Genomic DNA, 16,541 nt, shown 5'->3' with positions numbered 1-16,541 from the left:
TTTATTGATTGTTGATCTTAGAGCCTGTGCTGTTAGAAGTTGTCTCCTGTATCAATGAGTTCTAGGGTCTTCCCCACTTTTTCTTCTAACTGATTTAATGTGTCTGGTTTTATGTTGAGGTCTTTGATCCACTTGGACTTTGGTTTTGTGCAGGGTGATAAGCATGGATCTATTTGCATTTTCTACATATATACATCCACTTAGACCAGCACCATTTGTTGAAGATGCTATTTTTTTCCATTGTATGGTTTTGGCATATTTGTCAAAGATCAGATGTCCATACGTTTGTGGGTTCATTTCTGGGTCTTCTGTTCGGGTCCGTTGATCCACTTGTATATTTCTATGCCAGTACCATGCAGTTCTTATTACTGTTGCTGTATAGTATAGCTTCAGATCAGGGCTGGAGATACCATAAGATCTTTTATTTTAGAGGACTGTTTTAGCAATTCTGGGTTTCTTGTTATTCATATGAAGTTGAGGATTTTTCTTTCCAGGTCTGTAAAGAATTGTATTGGTAATTTGATAGGAATTGCATTGAATCTGTAGATTGCTTTTGGTAAGATGGCCATTTTTACTATGTTAATCTTGCCAAGCCATGAGCATGGGAGATCTTCCCATCTTCTCATATCTTCTTCTAATTCTTTCTTCAGAGACTTGAAATTTTTTTCATACAAGTCTTTGACTTACTTGGTTAGGGTTACACCAAGGTACTTTATGTCCTTTGTGGCTATTGTGAAGGGTGTTGTTTCCCTAATTTCTTTCTCAGCCCTTTTGTCTTTCGAAAACAGGAGGCCTCTGATTTTTTTGAGTTAATTCTGTCTCCTGCCACTTTGCTAAAGGTGTTTATCATCTGTAGTATTTCCCTGGTAGAATTTTTAGGATCACTCAGGTATACTGTCATATCATTTGCAAATAGTGAAAATTTGACTTCTTCCTTTCCAATTTGTATCCCCTTGATCTCCTTCAACTGCCTTATTGGACTAGCATGGACTTCCAGAAGTATGTTGAAGAGAAATGGAGACAGTGGGCAGCCTTGTCTTGTCCCTAATTTCAGTGGGATTGCTTTAAGTTTCTCTCCATTCAGTGTGATGTTGGCCATATGTTTGCTATATATCACCTTTACTATGTTTAGATATGTGCCTTGTATCTCTGATCTCTCTAATACTTTAAAAATGAATGGATGTTGGATTTTGTCAAATGCTTTTTCAGCATCTAGGGAGATTATCATGTGTGGTTTTTTTTTTTTGTTCTTTTAGTTTGTTAATATGGTGGATCACATTGATGGATTTCCATATTTTGAACCACCCCTGCATGCCTGGAATGAAGCCTACTTGGTCATAGTGGATGATATCTTTGATGTGTTCTTGTATTCGGTTTGCAAGCATATTGTTGAGTACTTTTGCATCAATGTTCAGAAGGGAGATTGGCCTTAAGTCTCTTTCTTTGTTGGATGTTTGTGAGGTTTAGGTACCAAAGTGACTGTGGCTTCATAGAATCAGTTTGGTATTGTTCCTTCTGTTTCTATTTTGTGGAATAGTTTGAAGAAAACTGGACTTAGCTCTTCTTTGAAGGTCTGGTAGAATCCTGCGCTGAAACCATCTGGTCCTGGGCTATTTCGGGGTGGGAGAATCACGATGACCATTTCTATTTCCTTGGGTGATATAGGACTATTTACTTGATTTACCTGGTCTTGATTCAGCTTTGGTAAGTGGAATCGATCAAGAAAATTGTCCGTTTCATTTAGATTTTCAAATTTTGTGGCATATAGACTTTTGAAGCCAGTCCTAATGATTATTTTGATTTTCTCAGTGTCTGTAGTTATGTCCCCCTTTTCATTTCTGATTTTGTTGATTTGGATGCTGTCTTTCTGCCTTTTAATTAGTTTGTCTAAGGGTTTGTCTATCTTGTTGATTTTCTCAAAGAACCAGCTCTTGGTTTCATTGGTTCTTTGAATTGTTTCATTTGTTTCTAATTGATTGATTTCAGCCCTGAGTTTGATTATTTCCATCTGTCTACTCCTTTTTGGTGTGTTTGCTTCTTTTCTAGGGTTTAGAGGTGAGCCATTAAGTGGCTTGAATGAGCTGTCTCAAATTTCTTCTTGAAGGCCCTTAATGCTATGAACTTTAGCATTGCTTTCATTGTGTCCCACAATTTTGGGTGTGTTGTGCCTTCATTTTCATTGAATTCTAGGAAGACTTTAATTTCTTTCTTTATTTTTTCCCTCTCCCAGTTGTCATTTAGTAGTAAGTTTTTCAGTTTCCATGTGTGTGTAAGTATTTTGCTATTTCTGTTGTTGTTGAGGTCCACCTTTATTCCATGATGATCAGTCAAGATACAAGGGATTATTTCAATCTTCTTGTATCTGTTGAGGCTTGCTTTGTGACCAACTCTATGATCTATTTTGGAGAAGGTTCCATGAGGTGCTAAGAATAAGGTAAATTCTTTTGTGTTTGGGTTTAAGATTCTGTAAATGTCTGTTAGGTCCATTTGATTCATGACCTCTGTTAGAGACATTGTTTCTTTGTTAATTTCTGTTTTTTTGACCTGTCCTTTGTTGAGAGTGGGGTGTTGAAGTCTATTAACGTGTGGGGATCTATGTGTGGTTTAAATTTTATCAATGTTTCTTTTATAAATGTGCGTGCCCTTGTATTTGGGGCATAGATGTTCAGGACTGTAATTTCTTCCTGGTGGAATTTTCCCTTGATGAGTATGAAGTGTCCTTTCCATACCTTTTGATAAATTTTGGTTGAAAGTCTATTTTTCAGATATTAGAATGGCTACTCATGCTTGCTTCTTGGGTCCATTTGCTTGGAAAGCCATCTTCCAGCCCTTTACCCTCAGGTAATGTCTATGTTTGTGACTTAGGTGTGTTTCTTTTATGCAACAGATTGCTGGGTCTTGTTTACACATCCATTCTGTTAATCTGTTTCTTTTTATTGAAGAATTGAGTCCATTGATGTTGAGGGAGATTAATGACCAGTGGCTGTTAGATCCTTCGATTTTGATGTTGGCTGTGGTCATAAGTTTGTGTGCTTGGTTGCTTTTTGTTTTACTGTAGTGTGGTTATTTATTTCCTGTGTTTTCTTGAAAGTAGCTAGTTTTCTTGCGTTGTATTTTCCCTTCTAGTGTCTTCTATAACACTGGATTTAGATGTAGATATTGTTGAAATTTGTTTTTGTCATTGAATATCTTGTATTCTCCGTCAATGAGGACTGAGAGTTTTGCTGGGTAGAGTAGCCTGGGCTGAAATCTGTTCACTTAGGGCCTGCATGATATCTGTCCAGGCCCTTCTAGCTTTCATAGTCTTTGTTGAGAAGTCAGATGTGATTTTGATGGGTTTCCCATTATATGTTACTTGGCCTTTTTCCCTTGTAGCTTTTAGTATTTTTTTCTTTGTTCTGTATACTTACTGTTTTGATTATTATGTGGCGGGAGAATATTCTTTTCTGCTCTAATTTATTGGGTGTTCTGTCGGCCTCTTGTATTCTTATTGTCCTCTCCTTTAAGTTGTGGAAATTTTCTTCAATGATTTTGTTGAAAATATTTTCTGGGCCTTGGAGGAGAGAATCTTCTTTTTCCTCTATTCCTATTATTCTTAGTTTTTTTTTTTTTTTTTTTTTTTTTTTTTTTTTTTTTTTTTTTTCTTTTTATGTTGCCTTGAATTTCTTGGACGGTCTGTGTCAGAAATTTTTTAGATTTAACATTTTCTTTAACAGATACATCTATTTCTTCCATTGTATCTTCCACACCTGAGATTCTTTCTTCCATCTCTTATAGTCTATTGGTTTTGCTAACCTGCGTAGTTCCTGTTTTCTTCCCTAAGTTCTTCCTCTCCACAATTTCCTCCATTTGTGTTTTCTTTAATTTTTCCAATTCTATCTTCAAATCTTGAGCAGTTTTGTTGATTTCCTTCACCTGTCTGACTTTATTTTCCTGTTTTTCCTTCAAATCCTTCAGCTGTTTGTTTGAACAACCCTCTGTTTCTTTTATTTCTTTCAGTGATTTAAACTTTTCTACTCTAAAGTCCACAAACTGTTTGGCTGCAACTTCCTGTATTTCTTTATGGATGGCCATAATCTGTTTGTTTTTATCTTCCTCTATTTCTTTACCGGTGGCCATAATCTGAGTTTATTTTCCTCTAGGTTTATATGCATTTTATTTGTTTCCTCTGTTATCCTCTTCATGAGCATAGATTTTAGGTCATCTTCTTTAATTTCAATTATGCTGGGGTGTCCAGGGATACTTGCCCCTGGATATCTGGGTTCTGGAAATGTCATGTTGCTCTGTCTTTTGTTGGTTGAGTTTTTATGCTGGACTCTATCCATTGGGCTATCTTAGGTGTTTGGAATTAGTTTCTGGTGGTTCTTGGAATCCTGTGTCAGAGAGAATCCCCTTGGCAGAAAGATGGTTTTTCCTGAAGGAAGCCTCCTCAGCTTTTTGGATATGGTCACTGTATGGCAGGTGTCTTTCAGGAGTTGCCACAGCTCACCTCAGGCATAGAGACCTGTGTGGTAACTGTGGTCCTTGTTAGTAGAAAGGGCTCTCCTCTCTGCTGGAGAACTCCTGGAGATAGCTGCCCTGCTTCTGGGTTTCTTGATGTAAATTTAGTGAGTTGCTGCTGTAAACTGGGTGTCCAGTGGTTTGGTCAGTTTTGTTAGGGATAACTGGTTGCCCCTTGGAGCAGATTCTGGGGGTTGATCTCAGGGATCCCGGGCTTTTGTAGGTCTGAGGTTGGGGCTCTGTGCCCCTGTACACAAGTAGTAATCTGTGGCGGGTGAGTGCTGCTCTCCTGGTAACAGCAGGCTATCTGGTGCATAGCAGGTCTTTGGGTTGGGCCGGTATGCTGGACCTTTTCCAGGGATATACTGGGTGGCCTAAGTCTGTCCCCTTTGCTTCATTCCTTGTGAGGATTTCTCTGGACACTGACTCCAAGTCTCTGGTGCCCTGGGGCGCACATTTCTGTCTGTGGGGAATAGTTGGTACAGAGCAGGTCTGAGTGACCAGTGACCAGTCCCATTGCTTTCCTTCCCTGTGGGTTTTTCTCACAACCGGGACTCCCAGTCTCTGGTGTTTTTATGCCCAGCATTCAGCCTGGGAAGTTGATCAGAACATGCAGTCATGTGGCTCTGATCTGGTGACCTAGTGCCTGCGTGACCAGGGATCTCTTCAGGGTTCTGGCTGGGTGACCTGAGAGTGGACCCAACTGATTCCCACACTGTGGGGGTTTCCTCTCACCTGGAAAACACAATCACTGTTGTTTTAGAGCCCAAAGTTTAGTCTCTTGGTCTTGTAAGGAAAATGTTGTCCTGCTCTTCAGATGCAGTGTTCTCCTGGTGCCACCATCTTGTCCCATTTGGAAAAGCAGCTCTTAACCTCTGAGTCATCTCTAGAGCCTGCATGTACAACTGCATGCCAGAGGAAGGTACCATCTCATTCTAGATGGTTGTGAGCCAGTATGTGGTCACTGGGAATTGAACTCTGGACCTCATCCCATAAATGTATCTTAAAAGATTTATATGTCAACTTGTCTTAATGATAAGTGTTAGTATGTAATAGATACATGATAGATATGTTGATAGTTGATAGATGGGTAACTGAAAGAAACAGATAAATATTGTATCAGCTAGTTTTCTCTTGCTGTTACTGGGTACCATGATAAAAAGCAAGGTAGATGAGAAAAAAATTGTTTTACATACAGTTTCAGGGGGATGAAGTTGATCATGTTGAGAAAGGTGAAAGGTAAGGCAAGAGAAACATGATGTTGGCAACTCACATTTCACCTATTTAGAACACAAATGAATGAGAAAAACCTGAAAATGAAGCCAGGCTATAAAACATCAAATCTTCTTGTTAGCAACACACTTTTTCAGGAAATGTTCCAAGGATATCATGAAATTTGCAGGCAAATGGTAGGATCTAGAAAAGATCATCCTGAGTGAGGTACCATTGACACAGAAAGACACACAATGATATATACTCATTTATACATAGATATTAGAGATATAATATAAGATAAGCATACTAAAATCTGTATGCCTAAAGAAGCTAAGTAAGAAGAGAAGGACCTTGGGTAAGAGGATCAGTCCTCACTCAGAAAGACAAATGGTATGGACTTTGGAAGATGGAGAAAACAGGGAACAGGATAGGAACCTACCACAGAAGACATCTGAAAGACTACGCAACAGTGTATCAAAGCAGATGCTGAGACTCATAACCAAATTTTGGGCAGAGTGCAGGGAATTCTATGAAAGAAGACCATAATAACATCTGGAGAGAACAGGAGCTCCACAAGGAGAGCAACAGAACCAAAATATCTGGGCACAGGAGTCTTTTCTGAGACTGATACTCCAACCATGGATATAAACTAGAACCTCTACTCAGATGTATCTCATGGCAGCTCAGTCTCCAAGTGGGTTCCCTAGTAAGGGGAACAGGGATTGTCTCTGACATGAACTCAGCAGCTAACTGGATGATTACCACCCTCCCCCTTACCCTGATGGGGAAGCAGCCTTGCTAGGCCACAGAGGAGGACAATTCACCCAGTCCTGATAACACCTGATAAGGTGGGGTCAGATGGAAACAGAGGAGGACCTCTCCTATCAGTAGACTTGGAAAGGGGCATAGATGAAGGAAGGAGGGTGAGATTGGGAACAAATGTGGGAGAGGCTACAGCTGGGATACAAAAATGAATAAACTGTAATTAATATAAAAATTAATTAAAAAAAATAGAAACGCTCAAAATCTCAAAGTCCAGTAACCTCCCTGTCAGACAAGTACCCCCAGCAGGGACCAAGTCTTCTAACTTAATTCTGGGGAGTATATCTCATTTAAACTACAAAAGGATGTAGATAGATGACAGACACATGATAAATAGATGATAAATAGATGATAGGTAAATACATAGTACATAGATTATTTAATATGTTGTATGCTTATAGCAATTAAAAAATGTAAAACATTGGTTCAAATGACTGAATTTATCTCTGCTATGTTCTACTATTAAATAAAGCAAAAGAAATTCAGTGTATTCTTTTCTTGAGAAGTGATTTGTATAGGAAAGCTACTAATTTATTATCTCCCAATAGATAGAATTTATTAAGAGTAATTAAATGAAGAAAATAACAAAAAGGGCAATCCACAGGAGAGACTGCTGTTCCCATTAGTCTTGTATTAGATAAAAACCGTTAAAGTTTCTTGCAAAATGACCATGGTAATTATTACAGAAACCAGTACTAGGAGAGAAAATTAGTTAGAAACTAAAAATGAAGAGGAAATGTAAAATAATTAACTAAAAATGTCATAATATCTCTTCGGAAAATTACTTTAGTGATTCATAACAATAAAAGGCATCACTTTGCCTGGCAGGTACATTCTCAAGTAGCTATGAATTCCTATCAGTACAGCACAGAGCAGTAGGTTCATGAGGTTTCCCAGGCAAAACCCCTCAATGTGCAAGTGGCTGAGAAGACATGGCTTATTTAACCTGAAGCAGATCTTATGGAACCCAGATCTGGCAACCGCCACCACAAATCATAAAGGCATATCATTTTTCCTCTCAGGTATTTGCATGGAGTTTGCTTTCATGTTTACTTCCAACATCCCATAACATACTGCTCTTTCTTCAAGCAATATTTAAAACATATTCACATATTTATACTATTAATGTAATCTGTATTAAAAATACATTTTAATCTCTCATTATTATCAAGGATTTATACCAATATGCCATCACCTAACTCCAAATACAAAAGAGAATTTCAAATTTATTTTTTATTCATAAAATATTCAGAATATAGGTAGTTTGTCTTTAAAGTCATCAGCAAAATATTTGCTACTTAATTTTATATGATAAATGAATGTATGTATATATATATGTATGTATATATATATATATATATATATATATATATATAGTAACATTCTGCATTGGTTTTTGACTATGAACATATGCCTCTCAAGTTGTGTTGTATTAAAGAGTAGTTGTAGCATTCCTGGATGTCCTGAATTTGAGAATTCTCTGTATTTAAAAAGAACTAAACACATAGATAATATTTAATCCTCCCAGAAGGAATATAGTCTGGCAAACACAAATCTCTTAGTTTATAATTTGCTAAATGGTTTGGAACTAATATTAATTTTAATGAAGATATTGTAATTTGCAAAGACATCTTACAGTACAATTAAAAAAGTAATTATTTTCTCATTTATAGAAACATCACAAAATATTTTAATATATGGATAATTGAATGTCTAATTATAGGTTAATATTACATACAAGTTGGTTTTGGAGTCTTGTAATTTAGCTTTTAAAACAAATTTTAAACATTTGATATTTAATATAATTAATATTTTATATATACATCTCAGATGAAGTATTAGTACAACAAAATATCCCATTCATTTTAAAATCATGTAATATTTTCTTTGAAAGTTTTGTTGGGTTGAAGTTTTTCCTTGTGTATTTTCTGTAGGGCTGGATTTCTGAATATATATTGCTTAAATTTAGTTATGTCATGGAATATTTTGTTTTCTCTATCTTTGTTGATTGAAAATTTTGCTGGATATAGAAGAGGGAGGGTGGGTAGAATGGAAGGAGATGTTTTAGGGGGCTGCAGAGGTGATACAAAGTGAATAAATTGCAACAAAAGAAAGAGAGAGAGAGAGAAAGAAAGAAAGAAAGAAAGAAAGAAAGAAAGAAAGAAAGGAAGTTTTCTAATATATCACATATGTAATAAATACCTGAAGTTTTAACATATAGAAGGTTTAAATGCAAGACTGTTTGTACAGGGCAATAAATAAATTATTAAAATTCAGAACCTACCAATGTAGCAGAATTATAATCCTACAAATTATTATTTCATAGACACGGTACTATACCTCAAATCATTTAAAAATAGAATATCAAAGAAAATAGAAAACTTTAGGGAAATGCTTTTGTACCAGTGCTATCTAATGAACTCTGTAGCTACAAAGGATGCTGGTTTTCAACACACCCTAGTTAAACTGGCCTAGGTTTCCACACTCCACTCCATGGCTCACTGCAGTCAGTGGATGAGATGTCCTATCAAGATCTCACCCCTCACTCCCGCTCTTGCTCTTTCTCTATAACATGGCTTCCCTTTGGTTACATCTTCTCTATGTTCCTAAGAGTGACCCCCCCCCCCCTTTTCATTTCAGAACTTCTGGATTCATATTGAAAGGACCTGAAAACAAAAACAAACAAACAAAAAACCTGATAATTTTAACTTTCACCTTGTCTCAGGTTTGTTGTCTTTCCTGGATGTCCATCTAAAGGAATAAACTTAGAGATATCTTCCAGGAATAGTACCTCCCTCATTAAAAGACAAGAAGTGGTCCTTGGTTGGAGTATCAGTCTCTGCAAAGACCCCTGATTTTTTGATTCTTTTGTTCTCCTGTAGAGCTCCTGTCACCTGTAGGTATTTTTATCTCCCTCTTCTTTCATAAGATTCCCTTCACTCTGCCCAAAAAATTGTCTATGAGTCTCAGCATCTACTTAGATACCCTGTTGGAGATGACCTAGAATCCCTGCTCAAATGTAGTCCATGGCAGCTATGTCTAAGAGTTGGTTTCCTAGTAAGGGAAGCAGGGGCTGTCTCTGACATGAACTCAGTATCTGGCTCTTTGATCACCTTCTCCTGGAGGAGGAGGGTAGCCTTACTAGGCCGCAAGGAGGACAATGCAGACAGTCCTGATGGGATCTGATAAGCTAGGATCAGATGGAAAGGGAGGGGGACCTCCCCTATCAGTGGACTGGGGTAGGTGCATAGAAGGAGAAGAGAGATGGTAGGTGGGACTGGGAGGAGACAAGAAAGGGGCAACAGCTGGGATACAAAGTGAATAAATTGTAACAAATTTAAAAAAAAATGAAAAGTGATAAGAAGTACCCTCCTCACAGAACTCTTTACCCTAATTCATAGGTATACAGTGTCTAATCATCTTAGTCTTTCTGGGTTGATCTTCGATAACATCTCTAAAATAGTCTAAATGTTGCTCACTCTTAATCACTAAAGATAGCTTGATATTTCCCAAGCTTCGGAAATCTGTGAAAACAAATGTTCAGCTATCCACAGTTATTGTAATGAATGGTTCTATTGTCTTGTTTTGGGTGGTCAGGTGGGAGTGGATCAATTATTACCCAGTGTCCTCTTTGATCTGAAGAGTAGCAATATCACACAGGCACCTTCCTCAGCCTTTGTTTATGATGTATGTGCTGTACCCTCTTCATCCTCTTGCTGGTAAAATCCAGAAGGGAATTAGTTCTTTCAACATGACAGGAATTAAGGATTTTATTTATGACCCAGGAGTTTTAGCTGGGTGCATTTTCTGTTCCTTCTTGCTGAAAGCAATTTTGATACTAAGAATCTCCCATGGTTGGTATCATTAAAATGGTACATTCAGCAACACTCTTCCTAATATCTTCTTCCTTAAAAGGAACCATACTCAAACTGTGACAAAACATAAGTGCTAAAAGGCCCACTCCAGTGACCAGGCAACTGTTTGCCCATGTGAACTCCACAACCTGACTCAATTTCTGCAATCCTGGTAAACATGCTCAGGTGTCTGTTTTGCTTTCTTTTGTTGTTGTCACGGATGTGCTAATGAGACTGTTTTCTACCATGCTGTGCAACGGTGAGTGAATGTCATACTGAGAAAAACATTCTATTAGCTTATTCTTTATTTCAGCTTCTCATTGGTATGTGATTTCATTGCTGTGAAATATGAAAATCATTAAACACTCTTAACTCAAAATCTTAAAAAATCTTTAGAAAGTAGAGTGGATAATGCAATTACTATTGGGTCTTTCCTGCTGCTGTTGCAAACATGTGAATTTAGAAACACATATCTATTCTGTTTTCTTTTCTTCTTTTTTTTTTTGTCCTGATTGTTGGATTGTCAGCCTTAATAAATTTTTATGTGATGCCAACTATGCCAAGGAACATGTTTGTGTAATAATGAGGTTGAAGTCTTCCTCCTAAAACTACAGAAATATAATGTGTGAAGCTCTACAGATATGCCTGTTTTTCACAGCATGGGATCCATCATGGAACAATCCTTGGTAAAGATATAAATAAAAGCACAGTATGTCTCTAAGATGCAGTGAAGCAATTTGATAAATTTGCCCAGGGTCAAGCTGTCTGGATGGAAAGATAAGAAATGGAAGATGAATTCAGTGAATACGATGGCCTGGATATTCCTGAGACAAACAGATTAAGTGAGTCTTCTGCTGTATTATTTAGACACAGGCTTTGAATTTTTGACTGTCTTTCCAGCCTGGATTAGAGTAAAAAAGCCCTTAATGGATTCTGACATTTGTTCATATTTTGTTGACCTATCGTCAAAATATGTCACCTTCAAAGAGATCCAAATGAGGTATTTATAAAAAGAAACTTCTCTCCTGGCCCTCCTGGCCATCTCTTGGGAGACTGTATTGTTGTGCCTAATATCTGAATATGGGTATTACTTCATTTCTCAATGAGGATATATTACTGCTAAAATTTTCTTCTGTTCCCTATGAAATGATCTTCTCTACTAGACATGATCTAAGATATCCCTACCCCTTTTGTTTCTTATGAGATAAAATCTGAAAATACAAAGATTAACAGTACTGTTATGTGTCTTCCAGGCTACATCAGGTGTAATTTCACAGTTTGGCCTTCCTGCTGTCAAACAGAGTCATGGTTATCCACTATGGCACATGGTCTTTATGAGGCCTAATGTGAGAAGGGTTATGTCACAAAATTATGATTTAATAAACATATAGAGCAGTTTAATCATGAACATAGTGTATGTTTGAGGCATGTCCTCACTTTCTGCTCTGAAGCAGATTTAGAGAGTACTCTTGTTAAGCAATGATACAGACAACAAAAAAAAAATTTTAAAAAGAAAATTTTTAAGAACACTGGGATATTTAAGTATTTTTTTCTCCAATTACATCTGGGCTTTTTCTGGTTTCCGTTCGTGTCACTAGATTCCTGATATTTAACATAGCATATCTGACAACATAGCATATTTTGACTTTTGTTCTATATCTTTAGTTGTATTCTTCCCCTATAGAAATCATAATGTGTAGCTAGTTATTAGTCTGTCAGAACCCCATCAATCTCACTGTACCATCTAACTTGGGGTTTGCATTCAGTATTAAAGATACACTGCAAAATCCTCACAGACACGAAAGTCTTTGCAGAAATGCTTATTTACCATATATGATTATTACCATATATGATTATTTTAATCATTTATAAGTATATAATGAAATGAACATGTTTTCCCAAATATGAAATCTCTATGAACTCACTCTAAGTTCTTTTTCTTGGTTTGCACATCTAAAAGCTATAGATGTTTTCTATAGTTAAAATCTAGCTTATTAATGCTCAAGCCTACTTTAAGTAGAAAAAAGGCTTTACTAATAATCTGTCGATTTCTGTGGTTTATGAGGTTCAGAGAATATGTGAATCATATTCACAGAATACTAAACTGGCCATCACCATGCACAATAACACTTTCTCTCTTGGGTCTTCAATAATGAGAAGAACAAATTGGATGTCATTTGCATCCTCTTTAAAAAGACAAACTTGATTAGTTTTGCTTTCTTTCCTATTTTACTCACTTCAAGTTTCTATTAACTTCAATTGATTTTACCTTATTTTGTAAGTTTATTTGGGAAACAGTAAAAGCATACTGGCTTGGTAAACAGACTTCTCAGTTACAGCATCAATGTGTGTTTTCAGAGATCAGTAAACAGTTTTCTTTTTAATTTAAATACAGAAGTCTAACATTTTTCTATGTCTTTAAACTATGGAGATATCTCTGCCATCATATTTAATGTTTTCACAGAGGTTTAGTCTATTAGAATAATAAAAGGGTATCTATTTATATAAAGCATAATTTTAAAATACCTTTACCACCTTCTTTCTGTAATTAAAGAAGTCCATTCATTTCTTCTTTCTCCCTTAGTTCTTCCTTCATCCCTCCCTTCCTCCCTCCCTACCTCTCTTCAGCCTCTGTCTCACTGTCTCTGTCTGTCTTGGTCTCTGTCTGTCTGTCTCTCTCTGTTTTTCTGTGTGTGTGTGTGTCTGAGTGTATGTGTGTTTCTTTTCTTCCTGTGTACACTTGCCCTCCTGTGTATTAATGTGAGCATCCAAGAACAACACTGAGAGACTCTTGTGACTTTCACACAGGTGTAAGTGCATGGAAGAAGCTTTAAACTCAGGGCTTCAGGCTTGGTGGGATGTACCTTTACCTCCTGGATCTGACCTTCAAGCTCTGATTCTAAGAACAATATGTAATCAACTTTCTACTTTTCTGTTCCTCACATTAATACCCATTTCAGTATATGGCAGATGCTGTTATTGTTGTTACAAACCACACCATGATGCTATCATAAAAACAAACTGAAAGGTCATCCCCTCAATATTTGTATTGACCAGACAAGTATGTTTTTGTAGAAAAACAAACTTGTAGTAAATATTCTACTACTGAAATTACCAGTGTTGGTGATCAAATTTATCAAACTATAACATTTCTTTTTAAAATTTGCCAAATATATAATATAGATATAATTTAAATTAAATTGATTATATTTGAAATTATATATTAGACAAAGATCAATTTTGACATAAATCCTTAAACTGCTACTAAAAGCAAATTAGACAGCCAGTGAAAATTCTGGCCATGAAAAATCTGAAAATCAAATGACTTTTGAACTTTCATTTTATTGTAATAACATTATAAATATATCCATACAAATAACACGTTGGTGTTCAGTACTCTGACTTCTGCTTGTTAGTTTTAATTCTCAAGTTGACACAACATAGACTTACAGAAACACTCTTCATGAACAATTTTTGTAATTAGTTTGATCCATGGGTATCTTTAGAGTGACTATTAATTGGTAGCCGATGTAAGAAGATCCACTTTGAATTTAGGTGGCATCATTTGATAAAACTCCATGATATAATAGGATTTTATGTTATTTGAGCAGGCAACGAGCAAGGAATCAAGGTTGATTCATTATTTCTCTATACTTAATTTTTTCTCTGCATTTGTATTCATCTGTGTCTCTATGTCTCTGTCTCTGTATTTCTTTCCTTTTCTGTCTAACCCTGTCTCTTTAACCCTTCTCATTCTCTTTCCTCTTCTGTCCCCCTTCCTTCCTCTCTTCTCCCTCTTTCTTGAAGTTTAAGTTATTTATGTTAAGCTGAGAAAATGCCATCATTTTCAGGATCATGTGTAAAACCAAATTAATGGCATCATTGAAAAATCTCAGATACCATTCTTGTAAACTCCAAAAATGTGTATAGTGGAGTCCCCAGAAATTATATTTCTTAATATTTTTAAAATATTTAATATTTTAATTTATATTAATTATAGTTTATTCACTTTGTATAACCCTGTAGCTCCTTACCTCCTCTCCTCCCAATCTCACCATCCTTCCCCCTTCTCTACTCATGGCCCTCCCCAAGTGGGAACTGGAAAAGATCATCCTGAGTGAGGTATCCCAGAAGCAGAAAGACACACAGGGCATATATTCCCTCATAAATGAATATTAGACATATAATATAGGATAAACCTACTAAAATCTGTACACCTAAAGAAACTAATCAAGAAGGAGGACTCATCAGGCAAGAGTAGAGGTCTGATCTCTGATATTAGAAATAAATTGGGACTTTGTACAGATGTTCATTTAGGTGTCATCCACCCAAAGAGCATCAGGCCCGTCCGATACCTTTTTCTCAGAGGCGGGACCTGGGGCATCAACCCGCATGCAACCAGACATGCTCTTCTCTGGGTCCAAAGCGGCTGACCCTGAGTGCAGTGCTTAGCCTCGCATCCTGAGCGTATCATTTTAGACCTCTACTCTTGCCTGATGCGTCTAAAACAAAAAGGGGGAACTGTAGAGAGCTGCGGAATGCTATGCCTTAAAGATGGAGCTGGTTTCCGCCTTCCACCTTCCCGATGGTGAGTGCTCTCTGTCACGAACAACTCCACATTTGGCTAAGGCCAAGGATCTGGCTTGCTTCCATGTATGTGGACCTATCTGCATTGCCCCCGTGGCACGCCTGGGTAGGCTACCCAGAGGCTATTTAAGCTGTGGGCTGGCTTTCCCGGGGGTCCGAGGATTGTTCAATGTTCCTGAATAAACTGCATTGGAAAAAAAAAAAAAAAGGAGGACTCTGCCTAAAATGCTCAATCCCCATTCAGAAAGGCAAAGAGGATGGACATCAGAAGAAGGAAAAAACAGGGAACAGGACAGGAACCTGCCACAGTGGGCCTCTGAAAGACTCTACCCTGTAGGGTATCAAAGCTGATATTTCTAAATTTTTAAAGCATTCTGAGTATCTCGTTCTTTCACAATAATCCCCATAATATTTAAGAAGATTGTATTGTTACATGGCAGACCTTAATAGCTCATCAATATGGGCACCTGTGAATGGACTTCCAGTGTTTCTTACTCCTAAAATGAAGTGTAAGTGATGTGGTTCAGACTGTCTCCACAGACTCACAGTGCACATGATTCCTAAATGACAGGGGAGTCCTGGCAAAGATGAACTAGTGCATTTTGTGTTAGAAAATGTGATTTTCTATCCTACCTCTAATGTTTTCTAAGCATTTGGTCTTGATATTTATTTTAGCCTGCTATATTTTGCTTTACTTGAATGTTTGCAGTAATTCTAGCTTGCCTTGTTACTGTACGTGCTGAGGAAGATACTGAAGATGTCCTATGTATGCTTGGTCTTGATATGTTTTAACCATAATTATTAAAGTCAAGAGGGCTGTGAATAAGACTTTAAATGAGTGTCAAATTCAAGAAGCATTGTGTTCATATAAACATGCTCTGTTAGTGACTGTCTTTGCCCTGAAGACATACTTAATCACAAGAAGAAAATGATCAAGTTGGAATATTATCATCAGTTGTAATTAAGTGTATATTAATCTTAACTGTATACATGATGCTTTGAGATTGTGCCCTGACCTCCATGATGTAAGGAAAGCTGGAATCATAAGCCAAATAAACTCTTTCTTGCCTAAAGTGTTTCATTTAGTTAATTGTATTACCACTATAAAATTAAATAGACACTATTTGATGATAAAATGTTTTAATTTAGATAATAAGTAAATTCTCATTTTCTTATTTTGTATTACTTTATATTAATTAAATGTTAACAAGTATAAGGCATACTTGGAATTACAAACAAACAAACAAACAAAAAAACTACATTCACAGAATTGGCCGAGATGGTCGTTTTGGCCATAGGGTGTGGCTAGTAACATGGAGACAGAAGACAATGTCCCTTTGAGACATTGAGACTTTCTACAACACCTCCATCGAAGAGATGCCCCTCAATGTTGCTGAACTCATTTTATGGGCAGTAATGCTGCCTGGCACTAGCCAAGGTTTAGTGCTGGAAGCTGAGGAACATTTGGAGGCAGGGGGAGGGAACCAAGGGATGGACATCTTGCTTCTGTTTGATTTTTTTTCTCTCTTTCTCTCTCTTTGAATAAATGTCACTTTTTGAGGC

The sequence above is a fragment of the Meriones unguiculatus genome, chromosome 2 (assembly GCF_030254825.1).
Source record: "Meriones unguiculatus strain TT.TT164.6M chromosome 2, Bangor_MerUng_6.1, whole genome shotgun sequence".
In the NCBI taxonomy this organism is placed as follows: Eukaryota; Metazoa; Chordata; class Mammalia; order Rodentia; family Muridae; genus Meriones; species Meriones unguiculatus.
This window is presented reverse-complemented; position numbering follows the sequence as displayed.